This window comes from Crinia signifera, chromosome 11 (genome assembly GCF_055691185.1).
Source record: "Crinia signifera chromosome 11, ASM5569118v1, whole genome shotgun sequence".
NCBI lineage: Eukaryota > Metazoa > Chordata > Amphibia > Anura > Myobatrachidae > Crinia > Crinia signifera.
The window spans coordinates 4,807,661-4,825,718 of NC_139227.1; the positions used below are offsets into that span (position 1 = coordinate 4,807,661).

Genomic DNA, 18,058 nt, shown 5'->3' on the forward strand with positions numbered 1-18,058 from the left:
TAAAGCACATAGTACAAAGTTTAAGACAGTAATACAGAAATCCGCTCAGAGGTACAAGAGGTACTTTTCTATGATTGCAGGATAGACAAATGGCACAAGGAAGTTTCTTCCTAAGCAGGTCCTCTTATGTACATAATTGAAGTGATAGAAAAATTGGAAATGCCACTTTGACCAAATAATAGAGGCCAGGGCATAAACAGACTGCAAGTTGACACCTGAATATAGCAAGTCAAATGATGTGGGGGTTTATGTGTATGCAGTACTATTTTTCTGGAAAAATAGGTCCAGGAACTCCAGGTCTGGGGGTGGCTCAATTAAATAAAAAATCTATATATATAATAAAGAGAGGGAGAGATAGATGTTTACAAGGGCATAACTACCATAGGTGCAAGGGGTGCAGCTGCTATGGGGCCCAGAGCTGAAGGGGGCCCATCTTTGCTGTATAAGTGATATGTTTTACATACATTTATCATACATACATATATTGCTAAATAGGGGGCCCTTACAAATGTTTGCTATGGGGCCTACAAATATCTAGGTACGCCTCTGGATGTATATATTTTATTTAGAAACAAAGGCTCTCATAGGTGACTTTAAAATAAAACTTATCTTATGGAAAGTACATTTTCAGTTCCTGATGATGTCATATTTAATTAGAGGTTTAGGAACTGAGTTCCTGCTGGTTCCTGCTGAAAAATAGCACTGTGTACACCCATCTGTGTTTCCTACAGAAGCTGGGTAATGAAAAATATGTATTCCCATCTGCTACTAAAACCATTTCTGAGTCTTTTTTAAAGTCATCTCAGCATGAGTTGCCAAAGGTGACAATTGGCCTGAATCACTGCGATCACATAGCCACCGCTGCACCAGAATGAAATCCCAACTTGTGAAATGGGCTTGTGAAAATCACACCGATCACGCACCTATCTGCAAATCCATACACAACTCACCATCTAATGACTTCCCCAGTCTGTGCACAACCACAAACCCACTCTGCATGTCCAATGGCAACAGGCTGATCACGGCCGGAGCTGACGTCATACGCCCTTCCAGAAAATGCTTGGACACGCCTCTCTGACACTCCAAGATAATGGCCGGTTACCACCCCAAACGCCACGGACGAGTGGGCTACTGCTGAGCGGGTGGGCGCTCATCAATTTCTGTGGGTGCTTGGCCCCTCAAGCACCAACAGAATCGTACCTATGACCCCTACCCAATTCCCTTATCACTACCACCATCACTTCCATAACCTCCCCCGGCTTCTATGCTTTTCTACTACTAAACAAGGGCATTCACAGGTGACTTTAAAATAAAACTTAGCAATTGTACAATACATTTTGGCCCAGAACAGGTTCAGGAACTCAATTCATGATGATGTCATATTTAATTAGAGGTTCAGGAACTAAGTTGCTGGTTCCTGCTGAAAATTAGAACTGGCTTTACCGCAGTTTACAAGGGATGGATGAAAACAAACAAGCGAAAAAAATCCTGTAAAACAGGTATTAATCACAGTTTGAAGCCAACGTCAAGCATCCATCAATATAATACCCCATCCCCACGCCTGTATAACCTCACCCGACCCCTTTAGGCAATTTTTCACATTTCCATGGAGTTGTGTCTTTAATAACCATGAGCCAAAGTAGCATATTTATTTCACTCATTCTCTCATATAATTACTAGATTGAGCTTAATTGTCTAGAAAATGAATGATTTGCTTATGCAGCATGCACAAATAGTGCATCAGGGGTTAAGCGACAGGAAAAAAGCTTCCATTTAAAGGGATCATAATAAATAGTTTCATCTCAGAATTTAGCTGTTCCCTCTAATGCAGACATGGATGTTACAGTGGTTCTCCTTGTGATAGGGTTACGGGGTAATGAAATGTATTTTTTTGTTGATTATTTTGCTCTCTTCTGCGCTGAGTGATAAGTAGCTAACCAACGAAGCTTGTAATTACAGTCTTACAGAAATGGCTCTGATCTGTATATAAATCTCACCATCCAATTACAAGATGTAATAATTTTGCACTCAAGCTGGTAATGAGGTCTAATACGCGAGCATTTGATAATCCTCTCTGGATGCTGCCTTGATCAGATGTTGGCTTTGTAATTAGACTGGCAGAAAATCATTATTTCATGTTCAGAAAAAAAATTAGGTTTGTGGGAAGTTAATTTTCTCTCTGGTCTCTGAAGCGTATACACCAATTTAATGATTTTAATCGTGATTGTTAGCTCTTTTGCAATCGATTTGTAATGACGGTGTATAGGGAGCTCCATCATCCAATGTGCAAATAATTGTGTATGATGGATGGTAGGAGGATGTCATGTGATTAGAAAAATCATTAGTATAATAATCAGACCATTAGAATATATTTGCATTTGTTTAACTTATGTTATGACATGCCACTTCCCTTTAACTATTTGTATTAACTGCTCAATGGACCCTGCAGAGGGCTTCTCCCAGTCTACAAATCAGGCTTACCTTGGCTCAATACTCATGAGTTGAAATTCTAAAATACATGTTAGGCAGGGGAGGTACAGCAACTAAAAATGACTTTAAAGCAGTTTCACTGTTGCCCAACTTTGCTTTCTGAGGATATTTTTTGGACTGATTTATCAAGTGATAAAGTAATGGTATAGTGGCTGTGCAGCATCAGTTGTTCACTCACCAATGACATTGTTACGATCTAGGGTGTGAACCAAGCAGCTGTGACTGCTGTTTAGAGAGGCCACAGTGAAACCCAAATTAGGTCCGCCTCCACTTCGGTGCCACCAGGTCTTACATGGAGGATCTGGTGGAGAAATATTTTCAGTTGGTCATTTTTTAATTAATGTTTTGCCCAAGTTTATTTAGTGCCAGTGTGCCAACGTGTTAGTATTGGTATGAAGTAACACTGCTACAGACATCTTTTGCTTCACTTTAAGCCAAAAACAGGCGGAATGTCCATGAGCAGAGAGCTACAGGGTTTACAGATATATAATAGTTAATAGTAATACAGATATACAATAGTAAATCATCCACACAATCGTAGAGTTGTAGTTTGAGTTGTATCAACAAATACTGATGAAATGAAGAACTACTGTATTGGATCTTTGTTAATGTATCCAAAGCTAAATACGGTACATAGTGGATATCCATGTCTTGTCCCTAAAGTCATATCAATCTATTATACAGGCCCAACTGATGAGAGGTTAAAAGATAAAATGAATTGTTTGTAGCCTATTGACCATAACGTTATCCAGAATTGTATAATCCTGGTTAAGTAATGTGATTAGGAAGATACCAGGTGCATAGACTTATTATGTTTAAAAAGCGGCATTGCATTTTTCTAAATGGATTGTGAGAAGGGAAGCCAATATCAGGGCATTTATTTAACTTCTGTGATTCAGGATTGAAAAATAATCAATCCCGGGAGCCAGACGGTGCAGAGGTGAGCAAGATGGACGGTAATTTGGGGGCGGGCTGGTGGCACAGCTATGTGGTCTGTGCAGTGTGACCTCTGACCAGGTCATGCTGCACAGAGCTACACAGTCGGGGACGCTCGAAGCCTGGCATATGCAGTCTTCACAGGATTGGCCATCCTAGTTGTTAATATTTGGGTTGGTCAATATGACAGTTTTGGCAAAGTTTGGTAAGAAGGGGATTATATTGTAATGCAGGATTTAGTAAAATTTTGATATTTTAAAGCCCCATACACACTGGAAGATATTGTGCAAGATATCATTCATAAAACACTTTCTAAATTATATCTTACACAATATCACTTAGTGTATGATCAATTCTATTCTCAATATAATTTAAAATGTGTTCTACTGCATATTGTTAACAATATTGGTATCTTTCGGACATTCAGTTCAATTTGACCAATATCACTCATGCCGTTTGTACACATTGATCAGTGTGGATGGGTCAAATGACATGACATCTATATTGTGCTGCCACTCACTGCACCCATGCCCTTACCTCAACTCTGGCACCCACCGCTCACTCCATCCCCAGCACCCGCCGTTCACTCCATCCCCGGCATCTGCCGTTCACTCCATCCCTGGCACCCGCCACTTACTCTGCCCTCGGAACTCATTCCTCCCTTCACCCCTGGAGCAGCAGAATTCAGCCAGCCAGAAAGTATGATGGCCACTTGGTCACCAATATTAATAATAGTAAATTAATGGCCACCAATGTTTAAATTAGTACTAGGGATGCCAATCTTGGGGTATCCTTTCAATCTTGAGAATCTCAAGATACCCAAGGATTGACCTCCCTAAACCCCCAAAACTGGCCTCCCCACACATTTACTCACTTGGGTGGGCAGTGTGGCCCAGCATTAAAGGCCAACCTTACACTATGCAACTTCTCCTGAGGGGAGAACTCACAACTGATCCCAAACGAGCCACCTGGGACCCTCCCAGTTGGCAGGATCAAATGCGATATATTGTATGTAGTGCTTCTGTATGTGATGCATCGCATGCAATCCCCATTCCCATGCTGCCAGCAGGGGGGCCGGTTTGGAGGGTCGGACAGGCAGCCCATCAGACCTATGACTCCGATCCAATGTGCACGGGACCGGCCATTATTTAAATATACAGTAGCATCCAGATAATTTGCCAACATCTTTCTATTACATAGCTTTCATAAAATTGTTCAGTGAATGCACAAAACCTATGATCAGATCAAGGGAAATTGTTCACCAATATCTTTCTTTGATATCTTCTAGTTTGTATTTGGGCTTAAAGGTCCATAAACACTGGGCAATTTTGAGATAAAAGCAGCTCACTTTAACTGTTTGAGCTTCTTTTAGCTCAAACTACGCCCAATCTATATGGAACGGCAATGAGCGGTAAGCATCATCACCGGCCATGGAGCAGATGAGTGGCAGGGTGGACAGCTTTCCATAGCATCCTTCTATGCTCTAGAACTGGGGTAGCCAACCCTAGTCCTCGAGAGCTACCAACAGTGCATGTTTTGCAGGTCTCCTCACAGAATCACAAGTGAGCTAATTAGCTCCATCTGTGTATCTTTTAAAATGTGTCAGTGATTAATGACTGCAGCTGTGCAGCAGCTAGGTTGTCTGGAAAATGTGAACTGTTGGTAGCTCTCGAGGGCTAGGGCTGGCTACCACTGCTATAGAAGGATATTCTAGAAGGTAGATAACTAAGAAGTAGATTCTGATTAGTTGTTCAAAGCAACATCCCATGTTAAACAGAACTGCCATCTTGGTAAATTTCCCCCCATTATCTCATACTTTTGATTTAATAAATGATTTAGGCATACTGTATTTAGTATTTTATCTGTTTTACCATCATTGACCATCATTATCTTTCTCTTTTTGCAGTTGATATTATTAGTTAATAGTAAATTCGATTTTTCCTTAGACATCTGCTTTTTGGTTTAATACAGCAGGGACCATGGGGTGTTCTTTTTTATCCATTTGTGTACTTTTGGCTTTCAATGTATGAGTTGTTTTACATGATTTGATGATCATATCAATAGGACACAGAGGTATTGGTACTAAATCCCGGCGGTCGGAATCCCGGCATTCAAAATCCTGACGCCGGAATCCTGACAAGAGGGGGGGGAGTGGATTGCCCCCCCCTTGCGGGCTCGCTGCGCTCGCCACGCAGCGGGCCCGGTGCCTCGTTACGCTCAGCACACTAATTGTTTCTCCCTCTATGGGTGTTGTGGACACCCATAGAGGGAGAAAGTGTCGGGATTTCGGCGGGCGGGATTCCGGCATCGGGATTTTGAATGCCGGGATTACGACCGCCGGGATTGTAACTGCATCCCGACACAGATACATACTAATTCTGAAGAAATCCCAAATCCGACTAGTGTCAAATGTAGCAAAAAGAGATATAGTAACAAAATTTAAAAAAATCTGTTAAATAGTGAATACAAACCATGGTGGATTGGGATTAATGTACAAAAATAAACGTACAAAATGGCCCTACAAGCCTTATCTAGTTTAAAATAATAAATACGTAATCTGTACGTCATTAATAACACTATTAATGTAATTTTAAAGTAAAGGGGTACAGTAAGTGTGCAGTTACAAACATGGAACATCTAATTGTGTTTATATCCAGAATTTAAAAAATATAATTTGCTAGAAATCTATATATCTAGTGAAAGCATTGCCCTTTAAGATTTCAGGTGGAATTGCTGGATTTTATAACCAAATACTTAGTAAATGAATCCCAAAGAGTCTGAGGTGTTTTTTTATTAAGTTGAAGAGTAAGAAACCCAATTGTTCAGTATTTTAAATACAATATTAAAAATGGTTGTTGTAATAAATTTCAAGACGGAATCTTTTGAGAAGCAGTTCATTACTATAAAAACAAATTCCAGTGATATTCAGTTTATCATCAACAAGATAAATAAGGGTCTTCATAGGAAAAAATAACACCTCCCACATTCAAAGTAAAACATAATACTATTACATGAAATCTGCTATATAGAAGTAACAATATATCTAATACAGAAAGAGGCAGTAAATATTACTCTATAAATTATTACTTGTATAATAGAAACAGGGTTTACGTGAAAGAAAAACTTCCTCAAAAAGTAATTAATTTGATATACATTACAAAATTAGCGCCCCCCCACTGTAATTTCAGCCAACAGACAGGCAGTCCACCCCACCCCGAATTTCATCAGGCAGCCCCCCCGGTCCGGCTTTCCCCCTTCGCTTGCCAATGCAGCCGCCGCCAGGTCTGTGGCCTGGATCCGCAGATCTACTTTTCTGTGATCCCGACGCTCCTCCTGGACTGGCTCCTAATGAAAAATGACCTTCACAAAATGGCTTCCCCCAATAGAAGACTGATATTAAGGTGTCTGCTGTAAGGGGGCAGACATTTTGTGAAGGTCATTTTTCATTAAGAAGCAGAGCAGAAGCCACTTGGAGTGCCATGACTAGTGCAGACAAGTTGATCTGCGGGTCCCGGTGATAGCGATGTGGGGGTAAGGCAGGTCCTAGCTGATCCCCGGTGCTCTCAATAACCCTGTGCCTCCCCACCACCATGGGGGTGTGCATGGCTATTGTTTCACCACTGTGTGTTACTACATTTGTGGAAAGGAAATCACACAAGAAATTATTTTGGAGGAAAGGAGAGGAAAGAGATATAGTATAGTAAAGGATTGATGAACAGAAAAGATGTTTTAATGTTTTCAAACAGGAACTGAATTTAGCTCAGAGATAGCAAATCTATAAACCTGCAGCAGAAACTAATATGTTTGATCTTTTTATCAAATGAAATAGGCACATAAGACACAACCGTAAAAAGTAGGTTATTTCCAAGAGAGAAAAAAAATATATAGTTATACAGTGGGAGTTCTGTAGATAATGATGATCATTTAGATCTGGAGCTACAGAATTTAAAAAAATAAATAATATTGCAAGAAAATAGGGACTCACTATATATATGTATTACCTTTTTTTGTACACATTTTTTGTAATATTTTACATTTTATATAAAATGATCATTTTTATATTAAATGAGCCACTGAATATGACATTTTTAACTATCTGTTGGATAGGGCCTTTGTTGGTGTGGTCTTCTCCAAGGATTAGAGGAGGTTCCTGTACAGTTCCTTTCTGATCACTCCTATTTTTTACAAACTAAACAAGATTCACCCATGAATTAACACATCTCCTGAGGATCCTATTATTTATAATGTAGAACCCTCCACCTCAAATTGTCTTGTCAATTTCTATGTTAATTTCTATAATCCTACGTTGTTTGTCTAATATCCTACAAATAATTTTTTATTTAAATTAGTAAATTAGTTAGTAAATTAGTTGTCCAGTCACTATTCACTAATATACTGTGACCCATAGGTTTTGCACTAAATCTATTAAGTTTATGTATATTTATGTGTTAAAGGTAGGATCTCAACACTGTTGTAATATCAATGGTTTTATATTATTTATAATTACAATTATTTATTGTTTTATGGAACAGTGTATTTTCACTTGATTGGAAATGGGATGGGAGCAAGGTTTGCCCTAGTTATGCCAATGATCCAGACAAATGTAATGTTATAGAATTTACAAAACTCAGCAGTCCAAAACAGTCCACACTAGAATCAGGCCAGTTTCTACACACTTTGGCTCCCTGTACGAACAGTACAAAAAAATTGCCCCATAGACTTTCTAAAATGTAAACATAATGTAAGTGTGCATTCAAGGCACGAATGCTCAAAAGTAGACATGGCCTTGATACAATTAGCATGTCCTTGCAGGAAAAAAACTACCTTACATCCCAGTTTTTGACTCTGTATTCCTTGGCACTGGCAACCAAGGAAAAATAATGATGCTCTACACAGTAATGCCCAGGGACGTGCGGTGAGGTAAATGGCTCAAGAGTCCCTGGCAAGTACCAGAGCCAGATATGCCCACAATATATGAACCATGGGGTACATACCAGCATTATACACATGTGCCACAGTATATACTACTGGAGATTCACTGAGTTTTGATAAGAGATGTGCAGAAAAGGTAGCCGGGTGAGGCACTGCCTCACCTGCCATAGACTTTTTCCTACAGAGTTTTGACTATAAAAATTTATAGAGTTATAAAAATAAGATTTTTTTTATATATTATTTGTCATTTTGACATATTTTATAAATTAAAAACTCTGGCACATATGCTAGTATAACAGGAAAGAAATGGAAATTTGTGATAGACACCAACAGGTATCTGTCACTTTAAGAAGAGCAGTAAATTGAATATCCTGAACAATGGTTTTGGCAAAATGGAAATATTTTTTTAAAAATATATATACATACAATATTTCATACAAGTATAACAATTGTGCACAATGATTTAACAAACAGACAGGACACACAACACATAACATGTATAAAGTGTAAAAGATTGCAGCTTTTTAGATCCAGTCATTAGAGGCTATATTTGAAGTTCTATTCAAGGATATGGATATATGTATAGTTACCAGTCCTGCACTTGGATTTTCAACCCTAACATGGGTATTGCGCTTGTGGGATAAATGGAACAAAGATAAGTCTCTCCAATTACCAGATCTTTCATCCGGAGGTTCTTGTGTTAGGAAAGCTTGCTCCTGTTAGCAGCACCCAATTGGGTATTTGTAATCCACATGAAGCGCTATGCAGCTACATTATCCTAGCATTCTGACACCATCCTGCTAAACCGGTGACCAGTCCGATTCACCCACAGATGTCCCTCGCCACCGAACTGGACCATTCGCATTTGGGATAACAGCTTGATCCCTAATTATTTTCCAGCTAACTAAGAGGAATCTGCACAAGTGGGAACTGTGAGTCCTTGAAAATACAGGACAATTCAGGACATTTTCAGTCACCCATCTGGACATTCTCAAGACCAGACCACCCAGGATGGTAACATTCATTGTCAGTATCTAAATGCCACCCAGCCCTAATATCCCGGTGATATACTTTTTTAACTTATAATTGGACATTTAACCAATTGATTCACACCCTTTCTTTTTTATCATATATGTTTTATTGTTTTATATGTCATTAAATTTGTTATATTTTTGAGAACCGTCTGATCCCATTATTGGAATAGCCAGCGCTGACACAATCTTTTTTCCTAAACTTTTATACCCATTGGGGCCTGACAACCCCGTGTCAGCTGCTGTTTGGTTGCGCACCACGCACACACTCTCTTCACTCCAAAACACGTTTCTCCGCCTTTAGCAGTACTCGGGGGCTTCCTCAGTCAGATGACAGGAAAGGCTGTGCCTCACCTGCCTCACCCCACCGCACGTCACTGGTAATGCCCCTTGCATCATATGCCCCACACAGTAATACCCCTTGCATGATATGCACCACACAATAATGCCTCTTGCACCATATTAAGCCCCACAGTTATGCCTCTGACACAATTACTGTATATATGCCTTACATAGTAATGCCCTGCTTCTACCTGTTCATTGTCTGCAGTTTTATGCTGCTGCCCTCATCTAGCAGCACCCCTGATTTGCACCCCTGTGTGTCAGCAGCCCCAGCACTTTTGGTGACCAAAGCCTCTAGTAAGCATCCCTCCGAAAATGTTTACTGTCTCTACTCTTCACAACTGTCTCCTGGCGCAGTTGCCATTTTAGGAGGGTAATTTTCAACAGCATTCCATATGGAAGGCCAGACTGCATGGAATGCTATGTAGACACTGGCTGCAGGCTCCCTGTGCAATTGCACAACTCACCTAACCCTAAAAAAGTCCCTGAGTAGAATCAAACTTTGTATACAAAATGGTCAGACTCTTGTATGAAATGATTAATGCTTTAAAATGGTAAATACATGAAATTAGGTTTTTTTATTCTTTTGAAATTAGCATTTGATGTGCTTAAGCATTATTTACATTCTGATACGTACTTGTCTTATTGTCTAATGGTTTGCTTGCGGCCAATCCCTGACTTTTTTGCTACCAACCATATCGTATTGCCTCAACGATGGCCTTATATTGACCATGAATCCTGTCTTCTTCCACTTTAAAGTTTGTCTAGTTCTGAGCTAGTTCTGACTGCAGTGACCTCAGAGTTCCCCACAACAAATACCATCACTTATAAATAAGATAGAACTGTAAAATTAATTAGTTCCCTCAGGTTTTAAACCGCATTGAAATGACACTACCAGTCTCCATTTCAAATGGAATAGCAGGAAACTTAAAATAAGGCATGCCTTGCAATGTCTGTCTAGCTGATACATTTAAGACTTAATTGGTTTATCATGCTAAGGTCTCAGTGCTTTTTCCACTTTCTGTACCCATTAAACAACATAGAACAGCACATTAAAGAAAGTAAGAATGGTATACTGTATAAAAATTAAATGTCATATAAATGAAAAATTTTAACATTTATGTTTAAAAATTGTATTTACAGATTTAATAGTCAATCTATAAAAAAGGGGAAAAAAGCACATAGCAGTCCATATAAATATATTTTTTAAATCTTCCATGAAAAGCTCCACATTTACTAATTGATAGTCTCAACGCCTTTGAAAGACTATAGAGTATCAAGAATTTGTAACATACAGTAGTCATATACTTATGAGATATTGTATCGATATGGTAATAAGAGAATGAGGGGAACAAACAGCGAAGGTCTTATGTAACTTGATTATTCCATCCTCAGTATTAGTATACAATATGTACAAGCATTGGCCCTTATTCTGGTTGGTGCGGTCGAGCCGCATATGCGGCTCCGACCGCACCAGACGAATCCCCGCCTACAAGACGGATCGGCACGGCCGTCCGTACACGGACGGCTGCCGATCCGCATGAAAATGGCGGGGCGTACGCCTCCACCATGTTGGGAGCTGCCCCCTGCATTCGATGGTCGTCGACCATCGAAGGCAGGTCCGCACGCCCCGGCAGCTCCCGCAAGCTGAGACCACACGGACAATCGTCCGTGTGGTAGCTTGTATGGGGGCTGAAAGCTGACATCCGGCGACGTCAGCTTTCCGCCCCCATGAGTTGCGTCATGCCCTCATTAGCATGCGTACGCCCCGCGTTTGCATGGGAACGCCCATGAAACGCGGGGCGTATACATAGGGAAATGAGGGCATGAAGCCCCTCACTCCCCTATACGCCCCCTTTGCGGCGTAGTAACGTTATGTGCGGCGAATTCGCCTGCACATGCGCAGATTGACCTCTGCGCATGTGCAGACGGAAAACATCGGCGGTACGGCCGCACGCGGGCCGTACCGCACGAATCAGAATAAGGGCCATTGTCTAGATCATTGTTGTTCTCCAAGTTCTTGCTCTCTTATTGGGTGATTCATCACCCTTCGCATCCTTAGATGTGGATGTGGGGCCTTAATCAGACTTGATCGATTATTGAACGACTGTGCGCGTCGGCAACATAGTGAATGCGAGGCCACAGCAAATATAGTCACAGTTTGATTGCAGTATAATTGAAAGAAAGCCATGCGTTTGGGAGTGGAAACCTGCTGTTTTCTGGGCGTGTGAAAAAACGTAGGTGTGCCCAGGTGTTTTTGAGAAGGGTTTTTTATGCCAGACTCACAATTGTACAGAAGGCAAAAACTGTTCGGTGAAAACACAACAATATATGATCAGCGCTTATGCTGCACTGAGCTGAATAAAAAGTGATGTATAATACCGCTAGATTAATAAAAATTAACATATCAAATTAACTTAAAAGCCTTGATAAATTATATATATTGATTCAGGATAATACCACACCTAATGGACTTAATCAAAGGTAAGTAGAGTCAATGTCCCGGGCAAATGCCCAGCTTGGAAGTATCCAGGAATGCTTGATAGCCAATCTATCCATTTGAAAGGATCTACTTGATATTAGGCAAGGTCATCACAGTAGTGGAAAAGTCTTGTCCTTACCGTATGCATAGCCAACGGTACCTGGAGAAGTCTCCTCTAAAAAAAAACATCCAGGGTGAAAAGGCAATGGTCCTGGGTGTAAAATGAAGGCAACTGGAAAAAGGCTCAACGCATTAAATGTTGAAGCACCCACAACGTTTCTTCTTGGGTATTTAGGTACTTGCGGAGAGGGTTAGGGTTAGACTGCTCGTGGGGGCTTTTAGTGTTAGGCTGCAGAAAAGGAGGTTTGGGGGAGAAGTTGTTTGGTTATTTTTCTCACCAGACCCCTGCCGGGATTCCCTTTTACTGGATTCCAGCATCGCTATTCTGACTGCTGGTGTCCCATCCGCCACTCATTCCTATGTATTCCCTTTACTGTATCCTTGATGCAGATATCACAATGCTTTTGGTTAAATGGCAATGTACGCACCATATTAAGCACCCATATGATTAATAATATAATGTTTGAATCATTTTTAGCAATGTAACACTGTAGATAACATAGTTCGCCTTGGCTCTTGATAACAGGTGTTGCTGGTCACATATAAACAGTCATTGTATTTTTAAAGTCAAATATAAGCCCAAATAATATATACGTTTCTGGAAAATGTTCTGTTAATAAAAATAGAACAATGAATTCACCTTGCCCTTTAGATGCATTTTAGATACAACAAGCACAGATCCTTGTTCCAAATACAATGAAACCCTCGCAACTGTAAGATATATTATTTCTGAGACCCATGAATCTCTATTAAGTCAGCTAAACTAACTTATTCAGACACAGCTGTTGAATGCATTAGCTTTTCAAGATACTAAAGCAAAATTAATGCTTCTCCTCTGCACTGAAGTGTTATTAGCTATTCATCAAACATATTACTTTTGTGCATTTTTCATTATAAGAATCAACATTAGGAACTTTAATAAAGCCGGAGTGTTAGAGCATCTCTTTCCTCTTTGCTCAGATAGAATATGTGAAGACATTGTGGCTTTGATGTTTTCTGGCCAATACAATATAAATCTAAGTAACGATGAGAGAGACTATTTTAACAATTGAGGCAGCTGGTCGTCCGGAATGAATCTCACAGCATTTGGAAATGTATAATTATTATCAATATTACCGGCTTTACGTTGCATAGTACATTTTATCCAGTTTTATGTATCTACGATGCAAAATTTTGCAACTTATTAATAATAGAATAATAAAAAAAAAAATTAAACCAGAGGGGAAAAAAATATTAAGCTACCCTCTTTAACTAAGCTCAGTTTATAAAAATACATCATTATAATACTTTATGTGTATATGGAGACGTATATACAGGGGTTCGGTATGACTGGTTGACAGTTTTCAAGTTGACATTCATTATGTCAATATGATAATGTCAACATGCTTGGCATGTCCAATGGGACCACGTTGACAGTCATCATGTCCACATAGATGATATGTTGACATGATAAACTGTTGAGTAATGGACCCTGGTGATGTAGTGATGTCTCACTGTTTTCTAGATGTTGCAGCTGTTTCTCCAGATTCCTACAGTCATGAGAGAACCAATTCCGGCAGTGATGTCTCCGCAGTAAGTATCTTCTCTGCTATCCCTAATGCAAATTCATATATTTTATCCTCCTCATAGTTTATAATCCTGTCCCCATCCTCCAACTAATGCTAATCTCTCACCGCTGCCTGTCAGCACCCTACCGTGGGTCGCATGAAGGGCTTCATGAGCCTGGAGCTGAAAACCTTCAAGAAGCGGAGGAGTGAGGCCAATGCCATGTAGGCACGTAGAATCCATACACAACATGGCACCAAATGGGATGATTGCAGCACACTAATGCTCAGAGTAGGGTCCCAAATATCTGTAAGGTCCATGTAATTTTCATCCCTCCCACAAGCATACCAGATGAGGCAGCCATGTTGGGCGCACTACGAAAGATACATTGTGGAAGGAGAGTTAAACAAGGGTCCAATGCATGTATATGGAAACCCTGATACTTGTGCAGTAGTATAATATACCTTACATTCATATATCACATGAAGAACATCTTTTCCACAGAGGATCCGTCCAAGGCAACCATCTGCAATCAGTGGAGGTACACGATTAGCACACAGTGAGGTGGAAGTACGCTGATAGAATGGAAAAACAAATTTGCCGACCTGATGGTTTTAGGCTGATGCTTACTCAGGCCGACTGCTGAATCCGAACACCTGGGTCCAAGACGTTTGCATCATAAATTGTGGACTCTGAAGCTGTCACACTTGCAAAATGTGGTAACATGTTCCCTTTAGAAGAATGGTGCCACCTCTGCTCTGCCCCCTACCCCTATCAATCATGCTGCAGCTGATGGGAAATACAGGTGACATTACGAGACCTACAGTATGCCTCTGCAGACCCCCATACTGTACATCATATTTGTATCAAAGCCATTCCCAGAAGTTGATTTTACAAACCAACTATTCAGTGACACATGCTTTCTGTCAGGAACAAATTGATGATGTAACATATTTATGAACTATTCAATAACATGCAATATGACCCATGCAAAAATTGCAGCATGATCAAGTTGTATGACTCTGTAATGAAATCCAGACAAAACAATGAGCCTGATTCAGTGGTGATCGCAAATGCAAAGGGGGGTATTCAACCCCGCCGCTATTTCCGACTGGGGAAATAGCAGCGGGCGCCTATTCAATGATGTCTTTACCAACAGCATTGAACGGCATCTCATCAGAACGGACCCGACTTTAAAAGCAGTCGGACCCGTTCTGCCGAAAGCGGCCATGGATTGTCGAAAACATGGGCGAATCTTGACAACCCACAGCCGTTTTTGTGAACACGCCCCCTTTTTTTGGCCAATCAGCGAACAGGACATTGAATCCCATCTGCCAATAAAAAGGCGAGTGGCCAGAAAACGGGCCAGGATTGAATACCCCCCAGATGAGTTATTTTGTTTCTGTGCAGGGTAAATGCTGGCATCTTTATTCTTACACTGCACAATATATTTCAGTTTGAACACACCCCACCCGTATTGCACATGTTACATCTGCCCCACCTGCAGTGCAGCATGGCCATTTTGCCCATTTGGAAAAGATTTTGCTTTTGTGATCAACTCTGCTCAGGCCCATTGTTATCTCACATACTATACTACTTCCATTTTAGATATTCTTTAAAATTTAAGATGATAATATGCTATAGATTGCAATGCATAAGCTGTGTACACACGCTTAGCTTTTTCCCTGTTTTTGATTCGATTTTGCTTATAGAAGCAAAATCGAATCCACATCGAATGGTTTTTAGGACACTTTCGATCTGCCTTCGATTCGATGCGCGCTCCGGTTTTCTCAAAATCGAAAAGAAAAATAGACTGTGCAGCCAAGGAAATATTTAATTCGATCCAGTAAATCGAATGAGTACATTGTGCCTACATTGTGAAATCGAAATCCAATCGAATGCAAAAGTACAGATCTAATGCCAAATCGAATGGGAAGATCTGATGCCAGATCTAATAGAAAATCAAATCTAACATCGAATCTAAAGCAAAACGAAGTGTGTGTACAGGGCTTTAGATAGAGCGTGTCACATTTTTATATGTTCATCACATACATATCCAAAGATAATCAAGTAATGATTTAACTTCCTTTCACATGAAATGATGAACTTTTAAGGGGCCTTATGTGTATAACTCTGGGCTGCCCCCTTTGAAGTCTGTCCATGCGGCTGCACCTACTTTTCATAGCATGTTTTATGTATGGAATAAGGTAAAACCTAACAGACTTAAAAAATAAAAATTCATAACAATTATTTTTTATTTTTGTATTCATATATGAATTGATTTCAATCTAATAGAATAATAATTAAAAAAACTACATTGTTTGAAAGAAAAAAACACCAAAGCAAACTGCTTAAAAAAAAATGTAGAACCCTCGCTAGTAATACTGAGGATTTTTGCTTTTGCAGTGAAACAATAGCAGGGTCAGTACAGGGAAATCTCCTTCCGTACGTTCTCTTCTGACATTGCCTTATCGAGGTTGGGCTCAGTCACCCTCGGGTAAAGAATAAAAACGGTTTAAAGATTAAACACATTGTTAGTCGTTGTTCAGGCTGGACTTAAGCAGATAAATCTAAGAGTACAGCAGACCAGCAAAGGCCAAATAAAGAAAATCCATGACAGAAGGCTGTTGTCAAGCGATGAAAATGTCTATGAAATTGCCATAAGGTACGAGACACAATAGGCTCTTATTTGTCAGACATGCAGTCTAACCCCGAGGTTATCATCATGGGCCCAGCAGATACAGAGAAACCTCTTAACACTATTACCTTGTAATCATATCTGCTACAGGCTGAAATCTCAGCTGGGAGCACCGTTACTTCAAGATGTGCCAGGATCTGAGTGGGAATTGTGTCTAGAAAAGCTCTTGCAAAATGGAAATTTCTGCCGAAGCAAATACATTATAGAATGACCCTGTAAGCGCTTTAAATTAAACATGTGCTCGAAATTGAGATCTCTCAGCTTTACTTATGGCAGAGGATGAGGAATTCATTCATTTTATGATTAATCATATATAAGAGTTGACACCGAAGATGTCTAATAGATCTAATTGCTTTTGTTTAGTTTTGGATGAAGAGTTGGCAAATCGGCACTGGAGGGTTTTTGGCCAAGTAATAAGATGGATAATTGACATATAAGCCAGGGATCCTACTCCGAGTGCATACAGATAGGAAGCCATATCTTTATACTCTCTTCAACAAACATGGGGGCATAAGGGTTGATTCTACCACATGGCGCACATGCAGCTAAATGGACATATTCGCCCATAAGGTATTTGTACAGTATGCATAGTTTGCAGTGACTGCCCTTTTTCACTTGTGTCGAGATGTACCAAGCCTTTAAAAGGATGGCGAGGCATATAAGAGAAGACATTTTCATCGCTTTACAATCGGCGTCTACCTGTCATTTTAAAGAATATATTATATTTAGAATTTGATTGGCTGATGCGGACAAATTCTCTCTTTTCCATATCTCTACTCTTTAGAAGCTATGATATACATTTCTCCCCAGCAGTGAGAATAATCAAAATTTGCAGAGATATAAGATACCAACCAATAAGCTTGTAGCTGTCATTTTTCAAACATGTTGTGTCAGTGGTGTAACTATAAATTTTGCTCCCCCCAGCCAAAAAAGTGTTTGGTGCCCCCGGTCCATCCCCAGATACTGTACACCCAGTCTTTAGAAGAGGTGCCAATCCCCCTCCAATTATTTAAAACAAATATTGAGGCTTAGAGGATGAAAAGGGAAACCACTCCTTATACTGTGTCCACTATTTGCAGAGTTTTTACCAGAAGGTGTTAACGGGAGGGGGGGCAGATTGATACAGTGAAAGGGCCAACAGAGTTTCTGAACGATATCACTTAACGATAGCTCAGTGTGTACGCACATATATTTTGCCTGGGAGATCAAGAGAGATACTTGATGATAGCATCCATGGCAGGAATTGTCAAGTGTGTACGGGGCTTTAGAATCACACACAGCTTGTGTTACATGGCTTTGACGCTACCACAAGACAGGGTGATACCATGCGACCAACAAATCCATGTCCCGTAATAGGTTATTTCATGGAAAGACAGATCCATCCAAGTTGTATCTGAATTAGACAGACGTGCAAAAATGTGTAGAATTGCTTTGCAAAAACTCACCATCTGCCTCCACGAAGAGAGATTGGTGTCATAATCA

At 40.1% G+C, this 18,058-nt stretch overlaps 1 long non-coding RNA gene across 1 annotated transcript in view; it reads left to right on the top strand.

Moving 5' to 3' along the window:
- Positions 1-16,055, top strand: part of LOC146045343 (uncharacterized) — a 33,530-nt gene extending 17,475 nt beyond the window's left edge. The window contains exons 3-4 of the long non-coding RNA XR_014465419.1: positions 13,838-13,905; positions 14,383-16,055. This is a non-coding gene — a long non-coding RNA (uncharacterized LOC146045343). The remainder of the gene's footprint in view (positions 1-13,837; positions 13,906-14,382) is intronic.
- Positions 16,056-18,058: the final 2,003 nt, after the last annotated feature.